Source organism: Papaver somniferum, chromosome 7 (genome assembly GCF_003573695.1).
Source record: "Papaver somniferum cultivar HN1 chromosome 7, ASM357369v1, whole genome shotgun sequence".
In the NCBI taxonomy this organism is placed as follows: domain Eukaryota; kingdom Viridiplantae; phylum Streptophyta; class Magnoliopsida; order Ranunculales; family Papaveraceae; genus Papaver; species Papaver somniferum.
In genome coordinates, this window is record NC_039364.1 from 205,175,509 (window position 1) to 205,197,909 (window position 22,401).

At 38.4% G+C, this 22,401-nt stretch overlaps 1 pseudogene; it reads right to left on the reverse strand.

The window, feature by feature from the left end:
• Positions 1 to 17,911: 17,911 nt before the first annotated feature.
• LOC113299428 lies at positions 17,912 to 22,030 on the reverse strand (annotated as a pseudogene).
• Positions 22,031 to 22,401: the final 371 nt, after the last annotated feature.

The window sequence follows — 22,401 nt, forward strand, 5'->3', positions numbered from 1 at the left end:
AAATTGATTGAGTTGACACACAACCTATATGCAAAGAACATGTGTAAAGTGTTGTACTGTGCGGTTGTTTGTATAAAAGGAGAAACCTGTTGGATACGGGGAGTGATACGAAATTTTCAAATTCAACTCTTTTTTTGTGTTGCTTGGATTTGGCATAACTATATCCGTTATCCCATCCGACGAAGCCGGGGAATCATACCTTTGAATCTTGTTTTCTTTGCACTGCCCGCCGTCTTGGAGTCTCTTGAGTCGATAGGAGACCGAGACCGAGACCCTTCAATGCGCTTGAGTAAACGGTTGGTCTCACTATATTGCACTCTTTCCGTCTCATATTAGATGAACTAGTTGGTTTTAAATTTTGTCCAAAAATAAATGAATTATTTTACTACTCAATGGGGTATTTCTAAAACTATCCTTTTAATTGATTATTTTTTTATTGAAAAGGAAAGGATATATTGAAAAAGGAAAAGGTATGTACAGAATATATACAAGGTCAAAAGACCATCTCAAAGAGCAAAAGCTACAGATCTACAGACTCACTATTTCCTCCCAATGGTGCATTATCTTCGAAGCAGTAAAGTTTTTAAAAACATCTGAGTTTGAGCTCCAAAGATGAATCCATTGTTTTATAGCCATCTCAAGCTCATAGTTAGATTTCACCCTGCCACCGTGAACTCTTCTATTTCGCTCATTCCAGACTTCCCAGCATAGCGCAAATGGAAGCAAATGCCAGACTGTCTTGATCATTGCAGACGCTCTTCCCAATCTCCAACCTAGCATCAACGCATTGAACTGCAATGGCATCACCCAGTTGACCTTCATAGAAGCTAAAAAATACTCCCAAAGCTTTGCAATCACCGTACAATGTATGAAAAGATGCTCCAAAGTTTTCACCTCATTGTTGCAGAATAGACACATATTTGAATTAATTATTACCCTCCTCTGTTGCAACATAGATCTTGTTGGAATAGAGTTATGAAGAGCTGCCCAGAAAAGGAACAGAACCTTGGGAGGCACACAATTGTTCGTCAAAACACTGTGTCCACCCCAATCCGGATCACCTTCAGTTAACTCCCTATAAATATCTTTCGCAGACTTATCCCCTTCCACACAATCTTCTTCTCCCTGTGTCAGTACCACCAGCTTGATGTCATACTTCAGCTTCAAAAGATCAATTCTTTCTGCCGGATTCAAATTTCTACTGAAAAGGAAAACCCTATTGTTATCACATAGTTCTCCCACAGACGCCGACTTTTGTATGTTGATTCTATATAATCTCGAATATTTCTCCTTAAAAGGCTTCTTTTCACACCAGTTGTCCTGCCAGAACCGTAATGTTAAGCCATCTTTTACCTGCACCTTCACTGAATCAAAGAAAACATTATTCTCTCTTAGGATATCAAACCACATGCTCCTACCAATTGGCTCTTTAACTTGTAGCGGTAGCAGGCAATCTTCTTCAGCTTTTGTTTTTTCGCAAACAATCCTCCTCCATAGTGCTGTCTTTTCCTTGCAGTATCTAATGTGCCACTTTGCTAACAATCATTTATTCACCAATCTCAAATTGTGAATACCTAAACTACCCTTCCTCATTGGCTTGCAAACCTTCTTGAAAGAGACCCAACTCATCTTCTTCCTCTCTTCATCTTCACCCCATAGAAAGCGTCTCATTATCGAATTCAATTTCTTTTCAACTGAGACAGGCATATGATGCAATGACATGAAATACACAACTAGACTCTCAAGTGAACTTCTGATTAATACAACCCTACCAGCTTTATTCAAAAATCTTCTTTTCCACTGTGCAAGCTTTTTCTGCATCCTTTGAATAATCACCTTCCAGATTAACTCACTTCGTCTATTTGAGCCAACGGGCATACCCAAATACGTAATAGGAATTGCCTCTACTCTACATCCCAATTCCAACGCTAACTCCCTCACCCGAGTATCCGCTGCTATGCTAACCATTGTGTTTTTCTCAAGATTTAAATGAAGCCCAGTTAAAATCTCAAAAACAGCTAGAATAAAAAGAAGTCTTCTTACCTCGACTGTAGTGGCGTCTAAGAAGATAATTGTGTCATCTACAAACTGCAGGTGAGACACAACGGTTCCTCCTTCCTTCACCCAAAAACCACTGAGTTTTCCTTGGGCAACTGCGTTATTGATGAGCATCGATAACACATCAACTACCAAAAGGAATACGAAGGGTGATAAAGGGTCACCCTGACGAATACCTTTCGAGGGTCTAATTAAATTTGTTGCCTCCCCATTGACAAGAATAGGAAATCTCGCCTCAGTAACACACCATCTCATCCACTGCATCCACTTCATCCCAAAGTCATTCTTCGCCAAAATAGAAAAGAGAGATGGCCAGTTTACATTGTCAAAGGCCTTCTGCATATCGATCTTGCACATGATCCCTGGAATTTTTTGCCTCAGTCTGCTATCAATTAATTCGTTAGCAATCAAAATTCCATCCAAGATTTATCTCTCTTTAATAAACGCTCCTTGTGCATTAGAGATTAATGTTGGCATAATTACCTTCATTCTTTCGGCCAGAAGTTTACAAAGAATTTTGTAAAAGCTGCTAATCAAGCTCAAAGGTCTAAAGTCTTTCACCGTGGCTGAGTCCTCCTTTTTGGGGATTAACTTCAAGAAAGAAACATTCAGTCTCCAGTCTAACTTCCCTGTGGAGTGAAAATCGTTCAGAGATGCCATCACATCACATCCCTCTTCAAAACTTCCAAGCAAGCTTTGTAAAATTCAAGATTGTACCCGTCTGGCCCTGGAGCTTTATTAGCTCCACACAATTTAACTGCTCTAAACACTTTCTCTTCCTCAAATGCTCTTTCCAACCAACTTTGTTGTACTGCATCAATAGTTCTGAACTCCATATTAGTGAAAGAAGGATTAACATGCGAATCAGCAGTGAACAAACCTGTATAGTAGTCGTTGATTTCCTTTTTAATGATCTCATGATTAAACGCATCAGCTCCATTCACCTCCAATTTGGTTATGCAGTTTCGTCTCCTCTTGCCACTTACAATTTTATGGAAATAATTAGTGTTCTTATCTCCATACTCAAAACCCTTAACCTTCTCCCTTTGATATGCCATTCTGGCTCTAGTAATCTTGACATTCTTCAAAGATTGCAGCAAAACAGCTCTTTCTCCAAGCTGAGAAGAAGATAAAACTGAAGTCTCTTCCGTAATGTTCAAGACCTGAATTTCTTCTTGAGTTCCTCCTCCTCCTTTCTGACGCACCCGAAAGTATTTCTTCTCCAATTCTTGATAACAAATTTTAAGTTCTGAAGTTTCCTAAACAGAACATATCCTGGACTGCCCATCAAATCAAGTGAATTCCACCACTCCTCCACCAATTTAACGAACTCTGGATGCTCCAACCAATGATTCTCAATCTTGAAGCTAGAGTGAGTTTTTGTTGAAGGGTTTAGATCCAGGAGTAAAGCATTATGATCCGATATAGTACGAATCAAGGCAGTTTGTGTGGCATTGTTAAACCTTGCGTCAAATCGAGAATAAATCAAACATATATCCAGCCTGCAAAGCAAAGGATCATTTTGCTTATTACTCCATGTGTATGCACCACCATGAAGAGGAAGATCAATTAACTCTTGATTTGAAATAAAATCATTTAGGAACTGCATGTTTCTGACATCCCCTCATGTCTTGTTTCTTTCTGAGTCATTTCTAACCGCATTCATGTCTCCAACGAAACACCAAGCTTCATCAGACCACGCCCTTACATCTGCCAAATCATTCCAGAAACTCTCCCTTCTGTTGTGGTCACAAGGAGAATACACATTCGTGAGTAAAAATTTAAAGCCAGAATTTCTGAAGCGGAACAGACAAGTAATGAAATTTAAGCCAATCTTCTTATCCAGTAGTTCCAGCTGAGCATTATCCCATATAGTTATAAGACCTCCACTGTTACCCGTCGTCCCTTGAGATGGTAAAAATTCCATCCCAAAATCTCCGCCGTACCATAACTGTCGAACAAAACAATAAGACATGGAACTCATGTTGGTCTCTTGGATACAATAAATGATGCCTTTGTGTTCAAAAATCATATCCCTCACTGCGATTTGTTTACCATAATCATTAATGCCTCTTATATTCCAAGTTATAATCTTAGTTCCCATCAAGAACAATATTACCCCTTGAGCTTACCTCTTCATTATCTTCCACATCATCAGAGGATTTCAAAACATTCGAGTCGCAGCTATCAACTATTCTCTAGCCTTCCGTGATATATTTATATCTATCCATATACTTAAACAAGATTTCATGTATTACCGTTTTGGCGTGTACCTCATCATTGGCCGAAATTCCACCCATCCTGCAACATAGTTCCACCACTAGTTTTGAGGTAGAGAAAATTACCTCGTTGGAGTCGATATTAGCATTCTGAATATCCCCCAGATTGATGACAATCTGATCATCGACCACATTAAACAGTTTCACACGTTGTTCCAACTGTGAGTTCTGCACTAGTGACGGTGTTGCTGACACATGAGTATTCTCCATCTGACTTGAGTGCAAGACCAGTTGAAGATCGTCAGCATGAGCTGAGGAATCAAACCCTCTATCATTGCACAAGTCCAAACGTGGTTCATTAACAACTGGAATGGTAGCTGCAACTCCCAGAACCCCACCGCTTCCATTTGTTAAATTCCCTAAGCTGACTGAGTTCTCGGATATCACAAGAATGGTGGGTACTACACCTTCTCTACCACTCATGCACTGTGAGCTGAGTACCTCAGCAGCAATAACACTATGAATAATCTCAAGTCTTTCTGAGGTAGGTACATCACCTTCACCTCCACACTCTTCCAGAGCTTGAAACTTATTAACAGTGTTGATTTTGAAAGCTCCTCGAGAATTATTCCCTACACCATTATTCTCGAAAGAAGAATTCAAAACCAATCTCTCCGTAGGTTGAGTTCCTCCATCATCACCTCTACCTCTAGAGTTAGAGCCAGAACGATCATCACCCTGATCTTCCTCTCTATGAAATGGGCCACCTGATAAGCCGGGTTTGGGAGTCGGCTTATCCGAATTTGATCCGCCTGCAGAGTCAATATTCTACATTGATACAAATCCCAAAATAACGGGGGAATCTTTTAGTTTTGAATTTATGGTATCCAAGTCATCAAGTAACCTGATATACTCCTCCATAGATGCCCTGATTTGCGGATCAAATTTGAAATCTCATTTTACTGAGATCGCCCAATGTTGGTCTTCATCTTCTACCTTGAGTACCGCCGGAATCATAGTAAAGTCACCCTTGACCTTATCTTTCCTCCTTGCCTTGAGAATTGTGCAAACTACAACTAGCTCATCTAATTTGGGACGGAGGGAGTAGATTTAAAGTTTGAACGTTTTTTCGGGACCATCCTTTTTGGTTGGGGGAGGGGTTATAATTTTATTTTTGGTAAGACATTTAGAAATAAATTAAAGCCACCCCTTATCCAAATATTTATATTAATACCAAAATTGCCCTTCCTAACTAATTTTGTGTAATGATTATGTTAAAATAATTGATGATTAATGTAAGACTAAATCAATAAATTATATTTTTTTAAACTAAGTTATTGCGACAGAAGAAGGAGGGGAATATAAGAGCCTTGGAAATACTCAATTCTTTTATTTTATTTTTATTTTTCTGAATCTGAGCCTTCAAACTATCCCAAGCATATTTCACATTTGCTTAGGGATTCACGGCATAGGCCCAGAGTAGTTGTAAATGCAGAGATACTGTTGAAGTGGGGTAATTAGAAGGGTATTACTCCTCTCAACTACCGTAAACTAAAGTTTGTGTATGATGTGAACATGTATTTTTTATGTATTTATCTTTTTGATGGAAAAAATATTTTATGGAAATAAGCAAATGCAATTACATTGTTTGAATTACATACATCTTTAAAGAACCCAATCTTCTTATTTCAATCCCAACCACTAGAGTCAACTTCATAGTTTTCAAGTAAGTTATGAGCTTGAACGAAGGAAGGAACCATCAGCAAAGAATAAATGTGAAACTGAACGACAATCTTTAATAACTTTTATACTCCATGTATACTACATAAATTCTCTGCATGCATTAATTAACAATATGGATAAAGCTTCCATACATATTATAAATATGGAGGGTGATAAAGGATCACCTTGTCTAGTATCCCTAGTGGGGTAAAAGACCTCTCCACGTATACCATTTACTAAGACAACATAAGAAACATATAAGATACATGCATAAATATTGTCACCAATTTCATTAGAGAAACCAATGTATTTGAAAAATTTTATAATAAAATTCCATTATAATCAATCAAAGGTTTAGATATTTCTAGTATCAGGGCTATATAGCCTTTTTTTCACTTTACAGGTTTTGTATATAATATATCATGTGCTACTATGATATTGTTAGTAATCTGTCTTTTTTGGGGCGAAAGCGAACTGGTTCTGAGATATCAAGTTGTCTACTAGAAGTTTTATTATGTTAGCAATAATTTTGGCTATTATTTTATACAAATTATTGCTTAGACTAATGAGTCTAAAGTCATTTGGGTTTTTTGGAGTTTTAGTCTTAGGAAGCCAAGATATATAAATGTGTTTTTTTTTTACTAAAGCATCTATGTTTGAAAACATTTTAAACCCATATAGTGACGTCTTCTCTAAGGTCATCCCAATGGTGTTGCTAGAAACCGGTGGAAACCCATCAGGACCAGGTCCCCCCCCCCCCCCCAAAATAATTGATGTTAAATAAAGCTTCCTTTGTCATCTTCATCTGAGATTTTACAAAGATTTTCGTTTTCAATAAAACTAATACTTAGTTTTATTATATTACTAAAAATAGGATCAATATCTTTGTCACTAGATTTGAAAATATTATCAAAGCATAGCTCGGTTGAACCCACCAAGCGTTGGTATGTCAAATTTGGTTGTCATATTTTAGTGAACCAAAACTCATCTAAGAGTCATTTGATTATGTACTAGAGACAACTTTGTATAGATTAGACTAGAAAGTCTAGGAATATGAGACACACAAGTATTACTCGAAGACCTGAAGAATGCGAAGAAGTAACGAGCTACAACGACGACATCATCCTTCCTCTTGAGGTTAGTAATATTGACTTGAATTGTTTCATTCCTAATGTATCTTCAAGTCGTATTATATTGAAAACATAACTGCGAAGCTGTGAATGAATATTTTACTCTAGTAGTGAGACATGATCATATGATCATAATATTAAGGAATTAGACTACGAAGTATAACGCTTATTTTTTGAACTTCGTAGATATGACATCGACATAATCTTATGAATGCTATTGTGATTATGAGTATGGGTAAAGGTGAAGATTTCATCTTAGGAAACAATGTTTACATTTGTTTAAAGGAAGTATATTCATGAACTTCTTTTATGAATCGAAGGGGAAATCGCTAGGCTTATTGGTATTGTTATTCATTGCGTATCTTTGGATTACCAATATGTGTGAGTTAGTAGAAACGATCATAACTTGTTATGTATCTTGGTATAACTAATCACAATGCATGACTTATGATTTGGTATGAATGGTTTTGATTAATTAGTGTAATTGATCTTAAGTAATCACCTGAGATGGTATGATTGATATTTGTAATTGGTGTGACCGATCCTAGTAATTGGTGTGACCTATCACAAAAGACTTGCGTAATCGTCCTTGTAATTGGTGTAACTAGTCCTGGTAATTGGTGTAACTGATCCTGGAAACTAGTGTAACCGATCCTGGTAACTGGTGTGACTGATCACAAGCAATACCATGAGTATATGGTAACCGGTCCTGGGAATTGACGTAACCTATCATGGTAACTTGTATGTTCGATCACAAGTAATCCATATTAAGGTATAACTGATCCTAGTGATTGGTAGAACCGATTGAACCCATGATTGTGATTTGATATTTGATTAATCACATAGTTGTCTTGGAATACATATGAACCAAGTCTAAACTTGTTTGGAAGTGTGGTATAATCGATTCCAAGATTGTAAATATAAAAGAGGATTTACAAACAAAAGATGTCAACATACTTTGAACACGAACAATGACTCTTATCTTTTATTTTTCAAAGGTATTCCTTAATTACTCAAGGAGATCTGGATTCGAATTAAATCAAGAATCTTTTAATTAAGGTTGTTAGTTTTATATGCTTTAATTACAAGCAATTAAATGCATATCTCTAGAGAATAAAAATTAGTAATGTGCATTTACTATTTGGAGAGATTTCGGAAAATATTAGGCAGAGCATTTCCAGGAATTATGACAACCGATTTGGGCCTTTATTGCATATCTTAAGAATATTTCGGTTTTGGAATTTCATTGGTGTCCAAACATCCTTGGTCTGTAAATACCTAAGTTTGCATTTCTAGCAAACTATCCTAAGAGCCATGCAAGCTTCATCTTATTGTTGTTTCTGGTGGAGCCGTCTATTCAGAGAGAAAAGTGTCCTAATTAGGCGACATCTCTTAAGAACGCTCGTTTAAAGACTTCCGTGGGATCAAGAAGTTCTACGAGTACCGCTGGTGGAAAACTAGATAATTGCAGTTTATTAGTTTTCGACTGATTTGATTGAATAAAGGTTGTTGAACTTTGATTGCACCTAGTTAGTTTATTCTTGAGAATCTTCTCTTCTGATATAAGATTCACTAAAACTAGATCGAAGTGTCGACCGGATCTTTAGAACTGTTTGTAGATCTAAAGACATCCTGTGATAATCCATCGTTACTAGACAACGTTCTGTGCGTGATTGATCACAAGAGATTCAAGTGGTGTTGTGCAGGTTTAATTGAAAATTAAAAAAGATTTGAAGACGAAGAAGATTTCTTATTGGTTTCTCATATCTTTGTGTAACACAAACCTTGATCGGCTGGGATCCAACTAGAATCAGGTTTATTCGATTGATTAGTCGCTTTATATTGATTGATTGGAAATATGAACTCTGCTACTTCGGTAGTTGTTGGATAGGATGATCTAACCAGGCAAAGGAGTTTATTAGTTTAAACGGAAGAGCCTTTGCATATTACTTGAGATATTTTTACTGGAAAGAATCAATAGAATTGTTACCAAACAGATTTGTTGTTCCTTTACTGTTTGGAATACGATCCAAAGGAATTGTTCTAGTGCGTGCACTTATTGAATATCGGAAGCGCATGGATACTAAAGAAACTAAGTGAACTAGGTTTAGTTGCTGGTCTCAACTATACGAAGTTGGTTTAGATTTTGTATAGCGCTTAATTTTGAGAGTATTCAATTTTGGACTTGGTACCGCAGTTTTTCTACATTTGCGGTTTCCTCGTTACAAAATCTTGTTGTGTCTTTTACTTTTCTATTTCCGCAATTATAATTTTTTATTTATTTAAAATTAAAGTACACAAATGTTAACTCTGTATTACTTGATAGTGATCCTATAGAGTTTGGTTAAGTCCGAACCTATTATCAAGTAATCATACTTTGATTGTTGTATTGTCTCGATCTCATATTCATAGACGATCACATAAAGTGTAAATACCGATTTGTCGTATTGTCTCGACTTTGTCCATAGACAATCACTTTCAGTAAGAGGACTTGTAGGTGGATATTTTAAAGATTGTGGATTATTTGGGTACCTTTGTCTTTTCAAAATATTTAGTAATTAAATTGTTCATGTTTTCTTTTCCTTCTATCCAAAGACCACTGTCATATCTAAGGGAATATATATTATTTATCCTTTTTTTCTTTCTGAAGCAGAATGATGGAAAATTATTATGATCATTCTCCTTTATCCATTTTTTTTAACATGTTGTCACAGTAGATTTTTTCTATAAAGTAGCAGGAGCTAAGTTCATTATGCAAGGATTCCAGTTTTTCTGTAGAGTACCAAGAGCTAAGGTTTTCAGCATCAATAAATTTCCAATGTCTAATTCTTAAATTGTTATTAAGAGCTCCATAAACAAAAAACATGCTCATAATCATATTATCTTTAATGACATGAAAATTAAAAAATATATATATATTTAAAAAAAAAAAGTTTGGCGGATTCTCCCTGATACCCAGCAATTGCAAACCCTCCATATCTACCGACTGAAGGGATTATGAACCGATCCTTAACCTGCTGTTTATTTAGGACTTTTTCTACTACATACATTTTAACTTTTGTTTCCGGGAAGAAAATCATGTCTGGTTTATGAGATTTACAAAGATGATTAAGATGATCCTATTTTAAAGCAACTCTGATACACTGAAGATTCCGGGATAAATCCTTAAAGTCGTAGCCAAAAGCTCGATCCTCCATAGTTATACGAAAAAAGAGACATTGATTGTGAAAAGTAAAGAAAATATTTTGGAGACTATTAATGAAAATGCACATATAGGTGGTGATAAATTTTAGGATATGCTGAATGTGGTGTAGTATAAAGATAGGAAATTTGTAAGCATATTTGATGAATTATATATATAATATTAAGATAGTAAACGGTTAAAATGTGAGACTGTAAAATTTGCATGTTGTGTTAGTGATTACCTCAATAAGCTCCATTGGGAGAGAGTCATTAGTGCTAACATTGGCCATTTTAGGTGTCACTTTGTTGCTGCTTCTTGGTTCAATGAGGTTCCAACATAGAAAATCTTCCTCTTCAGCACAGGCAAAGTCATCAATATTTTGTTGCTCATTTCAGCTGCTTTTGACAATTCCCAAGTCTATTATAGTTACTTTATGTAATATTAGAAAGAAATTCTTCAGCTATCTTCGTTGGAGTTTTATTTCCTTCTTCCTCTACTACTATCCATTCATTTTTCCTATCTTCCTTGTTATTATCCATAGGATCATTATTAACTATACTTTTCCTCCTTCCCATTACGACATATTGACTCAACATTGGAAATCATTCTGATTGCTTTTTCTTATGTTTTATCTCTTTATAATTTTCATTTTTTCCTGCAGACTCAACATCATTTACATTCATTGGTGCTTTCCCTTTTTGATCTCTTCTTAAATGATCATCAGATACATATCTTTTATCTCCAATTACACCAACATTGCCAGCTTCTATATTACCATAAGTGTTAGTTTCTTTTCCTTTGTTTATCTGAAATCCTCCCCCAATTTTATTTTGAACATCTTCATAGTTCCCTATTGTAGAGTCAATCCTTCTCCTCTTTGTTCCTTTGTTCATAAAGTCCACTTTGTCTATTTCACTATCATAAATTTATAGGCTTGCATAAACTTTTGCAAGAGACTCCACTTTTTTGCTTCCTTGGGAAAATTTTTCACTAGACCCAACATTGATTTCTTCTTCATTATATACGAAAACTTTAGGGAGTTCTTTTTATAAGCTATCATTCTTGGAAAGCATTTCTCCTTTGAGTGATCTTCATCTACATGCCATCATTCTCTATAAGTACCATGAGGGATTTCAAAAAGAAGATTTTAAACTTTAAGGTTTCTATGTCTTTTCCATCGAGAATAATAACTTTAACTTGATGAACCAGCGCCTTTGTTAAATCTGTGATAACATGAGCTTTATACTCTCCCTGAGCACTGACTGGATCAATTATTGTAAGAACCCTTCCAACTTTGTCTGCAATTTCTTTAGCCACATAACCTTTTTTTATTAAATCACTTCTCAATTCAAACCTTACCCAATAATCTTGAGCTTTGAAACTAATATCTTCAACCTTTGAATTACTACGCTAAATATGCACAGTAAATAACTTCCCATTATCTGTTTCTGGAATAGATTAAATAGCTGCTGCAAAATCACTAGCATTTGTAAATCTGATGATGAACACTTTTGGATCGGTTGTTTTCCTGATTATAAGATTTCTTGTTGGAGACCAACCTAAGTTAAGAGCATAATACATTTCTCCCACTTTAAGATTTTAACTATAACTCTAGAAAATCTTCCTTCATCAATTAAAATTACAGCAGTACGAAGAAACTCCACATAATATCTAAAAGATTTAGACAGGGGACTAACTTGATATTCTAAAAATTCAGTGAGATGAGCAATATAATTCAGTCAGAACATCAGACATTTTCCCCGATATGAGACTACTGGAGTAAGAAACACTGTTTGGATTCAAGAGTATAAATAAATTTGTAGAACTTGTTTTTTGTTTTTGTTTTTGTTTATTGTATGGATTGTGAATGAAAATAGAAGAATTAGAACTTATATAGATTTGCTTCTTACAAATAAGCATAGAAAATTAACTTTTGAGATGGATTGCTACTTGTGAAGAATTTAGGGAATGAGATATATGAAAGATATCATGCCTAGTATAATTCTTCTGATTGCACGCAAACAATGAATAGTAGCTTATGAACTAAATTACCACTTGTAAGGAGTTAAAGATATGAAATATATGAATTGTATATATTGATTGATATGAGTATTTTGCTTGCATCTTAATATAGAATGATAGCTTCTGAAACTTTTTGCCACTTGTGAGTAATGGGTGAGATACCAAAATATAGAAGAAAAGAAGTCTCTGACATATGACTTATATATGACCGAAGCGGGTGGAATGTTTTTCCAGAAGTTATCATTTTATATTAAGATGCAAGCAAACTACTCATATTAATCAAGATACATTTTGTTAGAGCATTGCTCGGTCGAACTCGCATGAGTTGCTATCTCGGACTAGGACATAGATTGTGTAGTTGAGATTTAGACTTCACGGCTTTCAGCATTTGAAGACGAAGAACTACTAAGGGGAGCTTGTGGAACTTCATGTTTATGGGTAAAAACTGTTTCTACCGGTTTTGGTAAATTTGGGTGTGTTGATGAGAAATGAATTTAGACCTAAAAAAATACACTGCACGGGAGTACTTTAGATTCGAGAGATCAATCTGTACAATCCTGGCCTAAACCAAGAAATGGTCATTCCAGTCTTGCTTCAGTCACAAAGTAAAGGAGAAGGGTTGGTCTTAGGGAGGGAAGCGAAGAAGGTGTTGAGACCAGAATGGTTAATTCTGAAGGTGTGGCTATTTTATGACTTGTATCAGAATTTTGAACTGGCTTGCGGAATGTAATCTATCAGTTCTTTGTTGTTTTTCTGGATACTTTGTGTTGTTGTTAACCAAAAACCTGTCCTTAGTCGAAATAGGTAGAAACCTATTTATACAAGTCATAATTGAACGCACCCTGATCTCGTAGGAAGTGGTAGTGACTGAGTGATGGAGAAGTGGGGTAATGTGTAAATGCTAAAAACCACGTCCCACTATGAAGGAAACGGGTCAATTCACACCCACTACTTCTTGCCGCCACCAACTGCCCGCTTTCCTAACACTTTCTTATAATGGGCGTGTTGCACGCCGCACGCTGTAAACCGCCAGACCAATACCCGGATGAGCATCGCCCAGTTTGTGACTTGTTTGATGTCTCGAATATTTTCGTGGAAAATGTGCAGCAGATTGCTGAGTGCGTCTTGTGTGCAAGACCTAATTATTCTGACCAATCATGCACAAGCTAAGTGGCGGGTGGTCATGTTGTGACGAGCCAAATCATGAGACTGGTTGTAATAAATAGCGTCTGACGCCATTAAGCTATTCTTGGTTGGTTTCTAAGATTTAACCTAGGCCAGTCAATTCTGCTGGCAAAGTTGGATGGCCGAGATTGCACCTAATGGAAGGGATGGTCGTTGATTATGGCTACATGTTGTTGGCGCCTGTTAATGGTATAGTGGCATATCCGTGCCTATGGCATGGTGGCATGGCCAAAGCCAAGATTTAGCTCCATGGACAAAGTTAGGGCTTGGCGGCATGGCCAAGGCTAGGATTTCGCGTCGTGGCTAAAGTTAGGGCTTGGCGGCATGGCAAAGGCTAGGATTTGGCTCCGTGGCCAAAGTTAGGGCTTGGCGGCATGGCCAAGGCTAGGATTTGGAGCCGTGGCCAAAGTTAAGGCTTGGAGGCGTGGCCAAGGATAGGATTTGGCGCCGTGGACAAAGTTAGGGCTTGGCGGCATGACCAAGGCTAGGATTTGGCATCATGGACAAAGTTAAGGCTTGGCGGCGTGGCCAAGGCTAGGATTTGGCGTTGTGGCCAAAGTTAGGGATTGACGGCATGGCCAAGGCTAAGATTTGGCGTCGTGGTCAAAGTTAGGGCTTGCGGCATAGCCAAGGCTAAGATTTGGCTCCATGGCCAAAGTTAGGGATTGGCGGCATGGCCAAGGCTAGGATTTTGCGGCGTGGCCAAAGTTAAGGCTTGGCGGCATGGCCAAGGCTAGGATTTGGCGTCGTGGCCAAAATTAGGGCTTGGAGGCATGCCAAAGCTAGGATTTGGCGTTGTGGCCAAAGTTAAGGCTTTGAGGCGTGGTCGTGGCTAGGATTTGGCGTCGTGGACAAAGTTAGGGCTTGGCGGCATGGCCAAGGCTAAGATTTGGCGTCGTGGCCAAAGTTAGGTCTTGGCGGCATGGCCAAGGCTAAAATTTGGCGTCGTGGCCAAGCTAGGTTTTTGCGTTGTGGCGAGTTTGAAATAACCTGATAGGTCGATAGAAAAGAGGGTCGGCCAAACATGGGGCGTGGCCACATCTCTAGTGTGCGTGGCGTATTTAGAGCGACGTGATTGGTCGATGGGAAAGAGGAGGGCCGACAAACAACATGGGACATGGCCATCTACAAGTGGCGTCTGCTATGGCGGACTGGCCGGCCTATGGATGGCCACGCCTCCTTTGTTGCTGCTCCCACTTCCCGCGGCTCCTCTTTCAATTCTTGTTTTCTGATGTTGGGTAGGATTTTGCTCCCACTAGTCCATGGCGGATCAATTGCCTAGCTTTCCTAGGTTTAGTTTCGACCAGTAGGGTCTGATATACTGCGCAGGGGGCAAAAAACCTAATTATTTGCAAATTAATTAGGTTGATATTGAATTTGTATATTTCACAAAATTGATTGGATTCTGCGTGTTGACACATAGTTATTTATTCCTTTGCAGGATGACAATGCATTAAATATATAGTTTTACAATTTTGACTCTAAACTGAAAACCACCATCAACATTAAGTCCCCTGCTTAGCACGTAATAGCAACGCTATTGCGGGGTAAGCATTAGATGGTGACAGTCAAAGAAATTCACTAGAGAAGCTTGGCGTAGATTACCAGGATAGAGGCTGGCTCGGATCTTGAGCAGAAAATCACCCTTCTGGTACGTTGATGCCGAGAACACTAAAATGATGTATTTAAGTAGTGGAGCCTCCAACACTATGATGTGTTGAGGCAGTGACGCCTGTCAACACGAGTGAGTGGTGAGGAGATTTCGCGCCTTAACACTAAGATGAAGATGTGTTGAGGCAGTGATGCCTGACAAACACAGTAGTGAGTGTGGAGGAATTGCTTCGTCTCAACACTAAGATGAGGATATGTTGAGGCAGCATGCCTGGAAACACAGTAGTGAGTGTTGAGGAATTTTCATGTCTCAATACTAAGAGGAAGGATGTGTTGAAGCAGCATGCCTGGCAACATAGTAGTGAGTGTTGAGGAATTTGCACGTCTCAACACTAAGATATTTAAAATTTATTTGATAAGCCTAATAGATACAAAATATTTAGTTTAAGGATAGTTACTTAGCTCTGTCTCCGCTAGGCATGTCCTCCGCGCATGATTGGGCTTTGGGTATATTAGGATCTCCCGTGAGTAAGTGGCATCAGGCGTTAGTGATGACATCAGGATGATGACGGATTGATAGACGAACAAAAGTCCCCAGGTCTTGATGGGACGAAAAATAGCTGGTTGTAAAGAGAGTTGTTCAACAAGACTTACTCATGGAACCTGCGAAGCTACACTCTCCAGGAAATTGTGTCACATTTGCGAGTTGTTCATGCGGAAAAAATAATCTTCTGGATTAGATGGCTTGTTGGAGACCCTCTCAGGTATAGACACTGAAAAAGGACATACTCCTAGATTTTCCTTGATTTCGAGGTTGATGTACCCGTAAGCGTCTCTGGACTCTTCCTCTGGGTTTTTGATTATGGTTGGGTAATGAACAACTTCCCGCTTTGAAATCTTTGCAACTCTCAGAGCCTTGACGGTGACAATGTTGGAATCAGAGGTCGCGTCTGTCAAACTCAACATCCTTCAAGTGAGCGGCGGTTAGAAATCCCCAGTTGCATCTATCAGTCGCGCTTTCCAGGAAAGATTGAGGCTTGGGAGCGGCTTCCCTGACTGGAAACAGAGCCTGCCACGGTTGAAGGCTGTAAATATGTCTTGACGTTGCGCCTTGGAGAAATATAGAATGTAACACCTCGTGTTTTTAACATGGCGCATGCTAAAGGATGCGCCATGGCCTGAGATGAAGCTTCATCTAAAGCTTCTGTTGCGTAGGAAAAGGAACATTGGCCCCTGGACAATGCGTTGACAATGTTCAGCATTGCTGCAAATCGGGTTGGCAGCGGACAACCAACATGGCTGCACGCCGGGTTGGCAGCGGACAACCAACATGGCTGCACGCCGGGTTGGCAGCGGACAACCAACATGGCTGCACGCCGGGTTGGCAGCGGACAACCAACATGGTTGCACACCGGGTTGGCAGCGGACAACCAACATTCCGGACATCGGGTTGGCAGCGGACATCCAACATGGCTGGACATCGGGTTGGCAGCGGACAAACACAGTAGTGAGTGTGGAGAAATTGCTTCGTCTCAACTCTAAGGTGAGGATATGTTGAGGCAGCATGCCTGGAAACACAATAGTGAGTGTTGAGGAATCTGCACGTCTCAATACTAAGAGGAAGGATGTGTTGAAGCAGCATGCCTGGAAACACAGTAGTGAGTGTTGAGGAATTTTCACGTCTCAACACTAAGAAGAAGTATGTGTTGAAGAAGCATGTCTGGCAACACACTAGTGAGTGTTGAGGAATTTGCACGTCTCAACACTAAGAAGAAGGATGTGTTGAAGCAGCATGCATGGCAACACAGTAGTGAGTGTTGAGGAATTTGCACGTCTCAACACTAAGAAGAAGGATGTGTTGAAGCAGCATGTCTGGCAACACAGTAGTGAGTGTTGAGGCATTTGCACGTCTCAACACTAAGAAGAAGGATGTGTTGAAGCAGCATGCCTGGCAACACAATAGCGAGTATTGAGGGATTTACACGTCTCAACACTAAAGGAAAACGTGTTGAGGCAGTACGCCTGGCAACACAATGGTGAGTGTTGAGGGATTTGCACGTCTCAACATTAAAAAGAAAACGTGTTGAGGCAGTAGGACTGGCAACACAATGGTGAGTGTTGAGGAATTTGCACGTGTCAACACTAAAAGGAAAAAGTATTGAGGGAGTACGCCTGGCAACATAATGGTGAGTGTTGAGGAATTTGCATGTCTCAACACTAAAAATTCGATACAGATTCTTACATAAAAGTCATATGAAAGCTACGAGGCGGGGACCTTAAATCCCGTCCTCACCCCAACCCCGTAGCTTAGCTTTCGGGTATTATCAATACCCGACCCTATCCCCATTTGTTCGCGTAACACCCTACTCAAACGGGGTGGATACCCACGGGAATGGGTTTGGGTGGGGCAAATGGCCATCTGCATAGTATTCCTAATAAATTGTGTTTGTTTGGCGGGAAAAAATGGAGGGAAAACCTAGAGAGGATAAAAATCAGAAAGTCCAATTTTGACCGTTGGCCAAGTCAGTTCAGTTCATATGTTAGGCTTTCTAGCACTGATTTCTGTTTTTGGCTCAAAAAATTCACCTTAAGCAGTTTTTTGGGCTTATGTTTTCTAATTAATCTGCTTGGTTCTTTTTCCCTTCATCAAAAGATAGCTGGTCTGGCACTCGTTACCATTGACAAGGTACGCTGCACATACCCACAGCAGAATAAATCCCAGTCATGAAATTTCAGCACATTACTATCAGTACTAAATAGATAAACAGACCAGTATTGTACTAAAACAATCCAACCTCAATTTCTTTAAATAGGTAACAGCCACAATGCAAAAACATAATTATAAAAGATTCTAATCAATCAGTATATATAGACAACCAAAATGGATATTCAAAATCTTAAGAGATTGCCGAATGAGAATAATTTCAGTTCGTTTAATGCACTATAAGTTCTAGGTCTGTATTTTGATCCAGAATTCCAGATTGAAGAAGTGCCAACTTGAATCATGAAATGGCCTAAAATATTCATCTGAAATTATCTCAATCTTAACCTCTGGCGGCAAATCTCTGTATCGTCAAAACATGACTCACAGAGTTATCAAATGACATAAGATTCTTGAACTCCAAAATAGATTCTGCATACTTCTCAAAGCTGTTGCCAAATAATACAATACGATTCAAGAACTCTGCTTTCCAGTTTGCCTGTAAAAGATTATCATACAAGACGGCCTCACAATGTGGCATGAAAAACATTGTTGGCTTCAAAACCTGTCTCCGCCCTTGTTCGTTTACTGACAGAACGGAACAACCTAAAGCCTCCAAGACACTAGATTCTGTTTTTGAAAGCACGGGATAAAAAACCTCAATATCTCCTATCCAATCAAATCTTCTCTTAATCAATATTGCAAGCGCAAGTTGTAATCGAGGGGTTTCATAAGAATCAATGCTGCCAATACCATATATAACCATCTGCATCTTCGATTCGGAGGCTAAAACACTAGTGAAGTAACTCAGGATTTGAGGAGCTAGGATCTGATTCAGGATGGTACTGTAAAATTTGGAATTTTCAAGAGTATTCATGCATATCTGAATCTTCTGCATCAGTTTGGATTCTTTTTCGGGGTCGGTATCAATATCAGTAGGAGCCCATGGTGCTTGTTCGATGGTTTCAATTTTGGGATTGATTCTTTTTCTTCTTTGTTTCCCTCGACGAGGTACAACAACCTTCCAATCTTCTCCGGATTTTACAGGCATTTGAACTATGGGAAAGGTAGCTGGAAGTGTCTGTGAACTTTTTTCTGCCATGCTTGAGTCTTCAACTGATTGTAGAACCAAATCTTTTAATCTGAAATTAAGGAAGAAGATGACCAACTTTGTGAGGATTTAAACAATTAGTTTCTAAAAAACAATAAACACCATTTGAAAGACTCAAAATGATTTATCAAAAAAGAAAAGAAAAAACATTCATAGTGGAGTGAATAAACTAGAACACCGTTGCCACGGTGGGGAGGGTCGACCAAAAAAAACTCACCAATTCTCTTGGTCCCAATAACACTCCGAGAAATTGAATTTTCTCAAATTCCCTGGGTGCAGAAAACATTTTACACAAAACGTTATGGTGGTGGCAATGCCATCTTTGAAATTTAAAGCAACAAGATTTCCACAATTATGGTTGTTTAAAATTAATCTGCCAGTAAAAACTACAGGTCTGACAATCCTGGATAGTAGTTCACTGAAAACAACCTTTTTAAATGTACCAACACTGACACTAAAACAGCACCATTCAGATAAAATGTTTACAAATTGCAACTAGCTTCCAAACTGATCTAGATTCTAGAAAAGAACTTAAAAACGAAAAGTAACCATTGCTTGATCAAGGTTCATCCGCAAACGAAATCATTTATGAAACAAGAAATGCATTTTAGTATGAAAAATTGACCATGCATTGGAATAAGTAATTCAAATGATGCACACCTGGTAATACTGGCAGAGATCCAGCAGGAGTTTCTTTTACTTTAGTCACAGCCCTTCTTCCTACCCAGATGATTTTCTGCTGCACGGTGCTTAATCCAAATTAAACAAGAGAAATTCTGAATCGATGTGTATAATCAGATTGATGAGTATATGACCACTGTAACAATCTAACTCATGAGTTCACAGTCCTGTGCGCAAATTTAAGGAAATTACACAGACACGAGGATTCTAGATGATAATAGAAAAGAAGTATAAATAACCATTTGCCACATGTAACAACTAGCAACTGAAGATGCACGCCCCAACAGAGGACAGGAAGAAAATTTTCTGGAAAAGGTTGTTTCAGCAGCAGTTTTGCATTTCAAATTCAAAGCATTTACAGGTTCCAGAGTTCAGCTTCACATCCTGAGCAGACCGTTAACATCTCTATTCTATCCTTCCATGACTATTATTATCTCGTCACCTAATTCTTTCACACACATTTACAATCTTAGTGTACCGAAAAGACCTAAAATATTAGATATTACCAAATTCTCAGTCTCCAACTGAAAATCCTTAAGCCCGATTAGAGGAATACTTGCATCAGGCTCATGTAGAAGCTGGTCTGTTCCAGCTTCTCACAAGAAAACAATTTTGAAAGCAGAAGCTAAAACTGACAGCAACTCAGCATAAAGGATGATAATGCTACATACCTGATGCTAGAATCTTCCTGACCACTGACCTCACAAACTGAATTTCTCCTTGGTGAGACTTGGCAAACTTGGCCTGTATTGAGGAATCGTTAAAAAAAGAAAAAGGTCTGATGCTAGGCGAAAGGAAAAATATGAACTTTCATTCCTCTCTCTCCATTTTAACTTGTCTAAGGTGAAACTCAGCCTACTGTACTTTTTATACTAGAAATACCCAGTCTGACAAGTCACTATGATTCAGTCTCAATAGAACTTAATCGATCTTTATTTTTTCGTCGGTAAGGTGGTACTAGCTTTAGGTTATGGAGTCGGTTTCCCTCTGAAAATCATGCTTTTAGTCATGTTACCAGGATGGTACTGTCAATTACGCCAATGTGTTGCTTTTCAAATTTAGGCTGCTTTCCGAGGCTTCAGGGCAAGAAAACATTATGCTGGAAACCAGTCGATAGAAGCTACCACAGGTGAAGCAAGTTGAAGCGTCAGGATTGAGAACACGGAGCTAGTGGAGCTATACATTGCACAAATCATAGAGGTATAGACATTCTGTCTCTGGAATGGGGGATCACAAAAAATAGAGTTTCCACTATAAGCTGTGAAATTCATTTTAGTTGTAGACAGAAGATAACACTATTTATTTGGATGTCTTTGCAGTTTGGGGGACTTATGAATGGCGCCGGAACATTTTGGACTTAAGAAAAAAGTCTGGAATTTCACGTATGGCCCATGATGTTAATAGAACTTGATATGTATAGTTGAAAAAATCAGCTACTTAGCTCAAACGTGTTCGATACAATTACAATCATTATATGGAAGTACACCAGGTTGAGTACAGTACCAGTCATGTAGTGACTACAAGGAATAGGACATGTTCACCAAGATTCAAGATCCAATAAAGTTTCAAGGGGAAAAAAAATCCAGTCTGACCACATTATTGCGAGAATACCTAACAAATCGAATAACTGATGGATCATTAAATTATAAACAGCTCAGGATTGCCTAAGAAGATACATTAAACAACCATGTACAGAGGTCGGGTTCCCTTGCCACCACTATATCCAAGATGGGTTGCACTGACAGTTTCCTATTTCTTGTGAAGATACATTAAACGTTTGGTCATGATGGGGAAGTTCCTCATCATGACCAATATATTCAGTCGAACCAAAGTATAAGCATGATACCAAATTGAAATAGGAACTGAAATAATTCACTCGAACCAAAGTCATATCAAGGTTAAATAATTAAGTTCACAAAATTGATATTCAGATTAACCGGTGGAATCTAATTAAGTTAGAAGTTTTCTATTGGGGTATTTTCTCAAATAGTCGGAGTGCATGAAAAAGAAGTATTTTACACAACTAAACAAAATTACCAGTCAGTTCAATCAAAGGTTCGTTTCATGAACACCATTAAATCTATACCCATTCAGATAATTAAGTTGGAAATCGAATTGCGTTTGTATTATAGATTGTAATTAAAAAAGAGGATGGTTATGTACCTGGTGCTGGTAATGATGCTGGGGATTATCGGAATCGAAATTGGCATGGACTGAAATCCAATTGTAATAGAATTGAACTAATGTTTAAAAGAAAATCTGTAATGGTGGTGATGGTGTTGCTGGAGGTGGAGGGTAGAATTCGAAACTGAAAGAGGTGGTGGTGAGTAAGAAACGGAAATACGAAATGCTCAGGTATATGGTTCCACGGTGGTGGTACAGGTTACGGAGGAGATGGTCAAATTAAAAAAAATAAAAAAATGGTCATAAGAGGGACTCCCTCTCTTCAATCGGTCGACCCAATTACATGATAAGGGTTTGGATTTTCTAAGAATGATTTTCTAGGGACCATGATTTTTTTGAGGGGACCATGATTTTATTAGGCCACCTTTTCTATAGTGATAAGGGGTGTCCTAAAACGTTGAAATGACTAACCTACCCTTAACCTAATTTAATTTAAAACCTACCTAATAACCACCTGTATATATAACCACCACCTCCGCCCACCACCGCCGATTACCACCACCACCACCTCCGATTATCACCACCACCAACCACCGATTACCACCACCACCACCGCCGCCCACCACCGCCGATTACCACCACCACCAACAACC